The sequence below is a fragment of the Salmo trutta genome, unplaced genomic scaffold (assembly GCF_901001165.1).
Source record: "Salmo trutta unplaced genomic scaffold, fSalTru1.1, whole genome shotgun sequence".
Lineage (NCBI taxonomy): Eukaryota > Metazoa > Chordata > Actinopteri > Salmoniformes > Salmonidae > Salmo > Salmo trutta.
This window is the reverse complement of record NW_021823127.1, coordinates 35,001-42,500: the sequence shown is the minus strand read 5'-3', so window position 1 is coordinate 42,500 and position 7,500 is coordinate 35,001. Positions and strand designations below refer to the sequence as shown.

Here is a 7,500-nt window from a genome sequence, read left to right as displayed (position 1 = left end):
TCGTTTTGGATACAATGGCTTCGACCCATGCAGACAAAAGAATGACGAGCAAAGGAAATATAGATAATGGTTCTACAATTAGACAGACGCAAAATTATGAAAAGACCTTAACAGTTGCTGTGGAAATTATGGGTGAAGAAAAAATTACTATGATGGAGTTATTGAGCGGGATTAAGGAAGTTTGTGGACTGGTGTGCGGATGTCGGTTCAAAGCCGAAAATCGATATGAAGTGACATTGTCAAGTGTGAGAGGAAAAGAAAAGCTGATCGATGGTTTTAAAATTCGGAACTGCCGTATCATGGCTAAGGATCTATCACTTGATGAAATGGTCGTATCTTTCTTAAACCTTCCAGTGTACATAACAGACGAGGTCATCCTGGAACGGCTTAGAGCATGGGGTGTGTCTGCGGTGTCACCAGTGAAGAGGCGCTTCTGGCCGGGGACAGAAGTTGCAGATGGTACGCGCTTCTGTAAAGTGAAATTCACAGACACTGTGCGCTCGCTGCCATATTCGACCAAATTTGAGACGTTGGAAGGGACAGAGTATTTCAGAGTGATACACGACCGTCAGGTCAAGGTTTGCAGACTTTGTATTCAGCCAGGACACGTTCTACGTGATTGCCCTGATTTTGCCTGTCATAAGTGTGGTGAGCAGGGGCATTACGCAAGAGAGTGTAATGGGAGAAGAGAACGCGGTTGTGTTGGTTGCGGGAGGAGTGTTAGGCAGTGCTCCTGTACCCAGGGTGATGGAGCTCCTGGATTGTCAAATCAGGTAATCAGCGGGGATGGTGTGGAGGAGAGCGAGATGGAGGAATCTGGGGAGGAAATGAGGATGGGGGAGGAGTCCCAGAGACGGATGGAGGATGAAGAAGACCAGAGGCAGTCGGAGGATGAAGAAGAGAAGGGGCCATGTCCTGTGGGAAAGGAGGTCTCCAAGGGGAAGGATATCAGTTCAAGCCTAGACGGTGTGGAGATGGAGGGCGTTCCTGGTGGAGAGGAGGGGGTAGCGGGGTGTACGGGAGAAGCAACTGGAGCGGCATTGGCTTCGGATTCTGGGGGTGCGGTGGAGAACCCGAAGGTGTCTGTAGTCCCGGGAGGCTCTTCTCAGGAGATGGCTCCTGCTCGGGATGATTCTTACAAGCGTAAAGGGTCTGGAGAAGAGATGACGGGGGAAGAGATGGAGTTTATACAATCTGAGCGGAGGGATAATAAAAAGAACCTGATAGCCAAGAAGAAGAAAAGGGTAAAAGATCTATCATGACGGACTGGATTGATTTCCTCCTCTATGTATCCGTTATGGTGAGAGTTGTCTCTATCAACACCAATGGACTTCGTAGCAAAGAAAAGCTAGAGCTGGTGTTGGAAGCTTTCTGTGCAGACATATTATGTCTTCAGGAGACTCACTGGACTGAGCCGTATATGGATAACGTAAGACAGCGATGGAATGGACAAATGTACGTGAGTAATGGTACTGTGCGTGCATGTGGAGTAGCTATTTTGGTTAAAAAAGATGTTGTGTCTAATTTAAGTTTGTTATGTGCTGATAATGAAGGTCGAATGGTGGGAGTGGGTTTCACGTTTAAAGGTGTGGATTATTCATTGTACAATGTGTATGCTCCTAATACTGAAATTGAGAGAAGGGTTTTGTTTATGTCTATGGGGGGATTATGTGGGAGAAACTGTCTGCTTGTTGGAGATTTTAATGTATGGATGGATAGGTTGGATGCCTCAAGTAGCGCACATTTTGGCTCTGACTCTTCTCGTGGCGCACTATTAAAGGTAATGCAGGATGAGGATTTGGTGGATATATGGAGGGAGAGGAATCCAGATAAGCGGGTGTTCTCTCGCAGACAAGTGGTGAGGGGAGAGCTCAGGCAGTCACGCATAGATTTGTGTCTTGCTCATAGAGCGGTTGCGAACTTGGTTGTGGGGGTAGAGTATTCCCACACATTTTTTAGTGACCATGATGCTCTGCTTTTCCGGCTGGGTGCGTCGAGGGAGGGGAGGGTGGGGGGGTTGTGGTGTCTTAATGCCAGTCTGCTGAAGGATGAGGGGTTTAAGGGAGCAGTGAAAGAGTGTGTGAATGAGGCCATGTCAGATCCTCTGTTTGAGTCTGATGTGTGTGTGTGGTGGGAAGGTTTAAAAGGGGAGTTCAAGCGGCTGGCAATATATTGTGCAAGACAGGCTAGTGTGGTAAGAAGGAGGGAAGAGAGGATTCTTAAGTCCCACCTGATATTTGAGTTAGAAAAGATAGAAAATTGTCCAGGATATGATATTGCAGATTACCTGAGGCTGCGGGAGGAGTTGAAGGTCTTAGAGAGACATAGGTGTATGGGGGCAGTGGTGAGGAGTAGAGCGCAGTATGTAGTGGAGGGGGAGAGGAGTACTGTTTTTTTTCTGGGGTTAGAAAGGCGGAAGCAGGAAAGGAGTTTTCTAACTGAGCTTTTAAATGAGCGGGGGGAGAGGGTGACAGATTTGGAAGGTATTTTGAATACAGTGCATTCTTTTTATAAAGGTTTATTTACTTCAGGCGGGGTGGATGAGGTGTGTATGAGAAGTGTGCTAGAAGCAGTGGAGGTAAGGGTGTCAACTGATGATGTGGAGATGTGTGATGCCGATTTTACATTGGCAGAGGTTAAAGCTGCAATCTTAGGCCTGAATTTGAATAAGAGCCCAGGTTCAGATGGTCTGACTGCAGAGTTTTACCGTGAGTTTAGTGACATACTAGCCCCACTGATGCTGCGTGTATTTGAGTGTATGGAGGAGAGGAGGGAAGTCCCAGAATCATTAGCTTTGGGGGTGTTGAATGTGGTGTACAAAAGGAAGGGAAGTCGACTGAAACTTGAGAACTACAGACCGATAACCCTTTTGAACTCTGACAATAAGGTGCTGGCTAAGGTAATGGCCAATAGGTTGAAAAAGGTGATGGGTAGCATTATAGCACCTACTCAGGCCTATGGGGTACCGGGGAGGGATATAGTTGACACCCTCTGCACTATCCGGGATGTAGTGAGGCATATGGGGGATGTGGGTGGGGTGGTGCTCTGTATGGATCTGAATAAAGCCTTTGATCGGGTGGAGCATCGGTTCCTGTTAGAGACCATGGCAAAATTTGGGTTTGGGCCTCGTATAAAAGAATGGGTGAAGCTTTTGTATGGGTCAGCTAGCAGTGTCGTTAAGTGTAATGGTGTGCTGACTGATCCCTTTCCCCTGGGCAGGTCTGTTAGGCAGGGTTGTCCACTGTCTGCTTTGCTGTACAGCATATCAGTTGAGCCTTTGGCTGCTTTTGTTAAGCGTGATAGAGGAGTGCATGGAGTAGACCTGCCGGGGGGTGGCGTTAGTGTGCTGCATCATTACGCTGATGATACCACCTGTACTGTGCGGGATGGAGGGAGTGTGAATTGTCTGATGAAGTGTTTTGATGTGTATGGGAGAGCTTCTGGGGCTAAGGTGAATGTTGAAAAATCTGAAATGTTATGCGTTTCTGATACGGTTGTGTCTACAAGTAACATTCCTTTTAAGACTGTTACAGAACATTTGAGAATTTTGGGTGTGAATATTGGGGTAGATGAGCTGGAGGCGAGAGACTTTACTTGGACAGGGGTGATTAATAAAATGAAGTCGACCTTGAATTACTGGAAACAAAGGAAATTAAAATTGAGGGGGAAAGTGGTGGTGGTGAATGCTCTGTTGATGTCAAAATGTGTATATACTTTAGGGGTTCTGGACATGCCTGTATGGGCTCTGAAGGAAATTAATAATGTAGTGTCTGGGTTCCTGTGGGGTGGGAAGGGTGTGAAAATTGCTCATGATGTGATGATAGCAGATTATGATAGGGGTGGGTTGAGATTAGTAGATCTGGAGGTTAAGTTAAAAGCCATACGGGTTAAGAGAGTGAAACAGTTTTTGTACGGGGAGGAGGGTCAGGGGTGGAAGGAGTTTTTCAGACATTGGTTGCATAGGAGTGGAGGATGCGGAGATTATGGGTTGTTAATGTGTTTAAAGCCTAGCATGTATGCAGAGGTGCCTGCCTTTTATCAGGAGGTGTTCAGGGCCTGGGCAGAGTTTTTACCGCAGGTTAGCTATGAGTGTGACTCTATTGGGGTGATTCTGAATCTAAATCAAATCAAATCAAATCTAAATCAAATCAAATCAAATCAAATCAAATCAAATCAAATTTATTTATATAGCCCTTCGTACATCAGCTGAAATCTCAAAGTGCTGTACAGAAACCCAGCCTAAAACCCCAAACAGCAAGCAATGCATGTGAAAGAAGCACGGTGGCTGGGAAAAACTCCCTAGGAAAAACTCCTGAGAAAGGCCAAAAACCTAGGAAGAAACCTAGAGAGGAACCAGGCTATGAGGGGTGGCCAGTCCTCTTCTGGCTGTGCCGGGTGGATATTATAACAGAACATAGTCAAGATGTTAAAATGTTCGTAAATGACCAGCATGGTCAAATAATAATAATCATAGTAATTGTCGAGGGTGCAACAAGCACGTCCGGTGAACAGGTCAGGGTTCCGTAGCCGCAGGCAGAACAGTTGAAACTGGAGCAGCAGCATGGCCAGGTGGACTGGGGACAGCAAGGAGTCATCATGCCAGGTAGTCCTAGGGCTCAGGTCCTCCGAGAGAAAGAAAGAAAGAAAGAAAGAGAGAATTAGAGAGAGCATATTTACATTCACACAGGACACCGGATAAGACAAGAGAATACTCCAGATGTAACAGACTGACCCTAGCCCCCCGACACATAAACTACTGCAGCATAAATACTGGAGGCTGAGACAGGAGGGATCAGAAGACACTGTGGCCCCATCCGATGATACCCCCGGACAGGGCCAAACAGGCAGGATATAACCCCACCCACTTTGCCAAAGCACAGCCCCCCACACCACTAGAGGGATATCTACAACCACCAACTTACCGTCCGAAGACAAGGCCGAGTATAGCCCACAAAGATGTCCGCCACGGCACAACCCAAGGGGGGGCGCCAACCCAGACAGGAAGACCACGTCAGTGGCTCAACCTACTCAAGTGACGCACCCCTCCCATGGACGGCATGGAAGAACACCAGTAAGTCAGTGACTCAGCCCCTGTAAAAGGGTTAGAGGCAGAGAATCCCAGTGGGAAGAGGGGAACCGACAAGGCAGAGACAGCAAGGGCGGTTCGTTGCTCCAGCCTTTCCGTTCACCTTCACACTCCTGGGCCAGACTACACTTAATCATAGGACCTACTGAAGAGATAAGTCTTCAGTAAAGACTTAAAGGTTGAGACTGAGTCTGCGTCTCTCACATGGGTAGGCAGACCATTCCATAAAAATGGAGCTCTATAGGAGAAAGCCCTACCTCCAGCCGTTTGCTTAGAAATTCTAGGGACAATTAGGAGGCCTGCGTCTTGTGACCGTAGCGTACGTGTAGGTATGTACGGCAGGACCAAATCGGAAAGATAGGTAGGAGCAAGCCCATGTAATGCTTTGTAGGTTAGCAGTAAAACCTTGAAATCTACCGGTTTTTATGAACCCATTGCTGCAATCTGAGGGAAAGATGCTGGAGAGTAAGGTGCTTATGAGGGCAGGTATGATAAGAGTGAGGGACTTTAGGTATGAGGTGGTGCCGGAGTTCCTGCCTGATCAGGCGATATTAGATACTGTCTGGAGTGTAGATGAGGATGTCAGGAAAGGGACGGTGTTGAGAATGTATGAGAGGATAAAGGAGTGTTTTCCAAGGGAGTGGGTGAGGCTGCTGGACAATCACATGAGTAAGGGGGTATTAGAGACTTTGCCTGAGATGAAGGTGAAATGTGGGGAGTCTGTGCAAGCCTTATCCTCTACCAAGGTGAGGGCCTTCTACTGGGCTCTTCTTACCAGGAAGGTCAAGGCGCCTGCATCTGAGAAAGTGTGGAGGCAAGTGTTTCCAGGGTTGGATGTGGAGCGGTTGTGGGAGAAGATGGTAGTGAGGCTCAACAGTCTTGAATGTACACATTTTGATTTTATGTTGAGGCACAATCGGGTGTTTACCAAGGTGGTGTTACATCAGGTAGACAGGTCAGTGTCTCGTGTGTGTGACGTATGTAGAGTTATGGATGAAAATCTGATGCACATGATGTTTGAGTGTGTCGAGGTAGCTGGGTTCTATGTGAGGTTGAGGGACATGCTAGAAAGGTACTGGGGAGTAGAGTTAATAGGAGGGGTGGATTGGAGGTGTTTGGTATTGTTTGGAGTGTGTCAGCATGTGAAGGGGGTGAATATTGAATTATTGAATTTTATGCTGTCACATGCAAGGTATGCTGTATATTCGAGGAGGAACTTGGCAAGGTTTGAGGGCAAGAGGGTGACAGTGTGGAAGGTGTTTGAAGGTATGGTCAAGAAGGATGTGGGATTGATGCATAGGTCTAGGCAGAAGGATTTTGAAAGTGTGTTTGTGAAGGATTGTGGATTCATTGCTGTGGGGGAGGATGGAGGTTTGGTGTATGGGTTTTGATGTGCAAAGTTTTGGAGAGATATCATCAATCATTGAAAATTTCTTAGTTTTTATTTGATAGGGGGTTGCTTGTAACCTCTCTAATTTCATGGAATTTGTTTTATCTTAGTCTTGTATGTAATGTTTGTATGAAGTTGGTTTGGAATTTTTATTTTGTTTGGTTTTATTTGATAGTGGGTAAATTGGATGCCTACCGATGTTTAGTCTTGTGTTGATTGAAGGTTTTGCATATTGAATTGAAAAAATTGTAAAATAAGATTTTTATAATAAAAAAAAAAAAAAAAAAAAAAAAGGTACGCCAGATCTCGTCTGATCTCGGAAGCTAAGCAGGGTCTGGCCTGGTTAGTACTTGGATGGGAGACCGCCTGGGAATACCAGGTGCTGTAAGCTTTTTGTCCACGAGGGTGTGCTCTTACACTATTTCATCAGCAACACTGCCTTGTAGTAAGCATTTAATGATGAATTGACTAAATGCAGCTTCCTGCCTTTTTAATAGGATCAAAGTTCCGTGTGTTGTCAGTTAGCATCTGCCTTGTATTTATAAGACAAATAATAATATTGTTGCTGAATGCAGCTTGTGTGTGCTTTGTGCTCCCTTACCCTGTTCAAATGATGAAAAGAAATAAAGTTTGTATTTTATCCAACTACCTGTGCTATAAAGTGATGGCTACAGTGTTTGTAATTTCTTCTACTTTTTCAGTGACACAAAGTTCAAGCTGCTTATCTAATTGGTGAAAATGCAATGTCTGTTTATCAGACTCACTTTGACTATATATGTTGTACCAAGAGATTGTTTACCGTTTACGGCCATACCAGACTGGGTACGCCCGATCTCGTCTGATCTCGGAAGCTAAGCAGGGGCCTGCCTGGTTAGTACTTGGATGGGAGACCGCCTGGGAATACCAGGTGCTGTAAGCTTTTTGTCCACGAGGGTGTGCTCTTACACTATTTCATCAGCAACACTGCCTTGTAGTAAGCATTTAATGATGAATTGACTAAATGCAGCTTCCTGCCTTTTTAATA

At 45.9% G+C, this 7,500-nt stretch overlaps 1 pseudogene; it reads left to right on the top strand.

Moving 5' to 3' along the window:
* Positions 1-7,276: 7,276 nt before the first annotated feature.
* Positions 7,277-7,395, top strand: LOC115189096 (uncharacterized; annotated as a pseudogene).
* Positions 7,396-7,500: the final 105 nt, after the last annotated feature.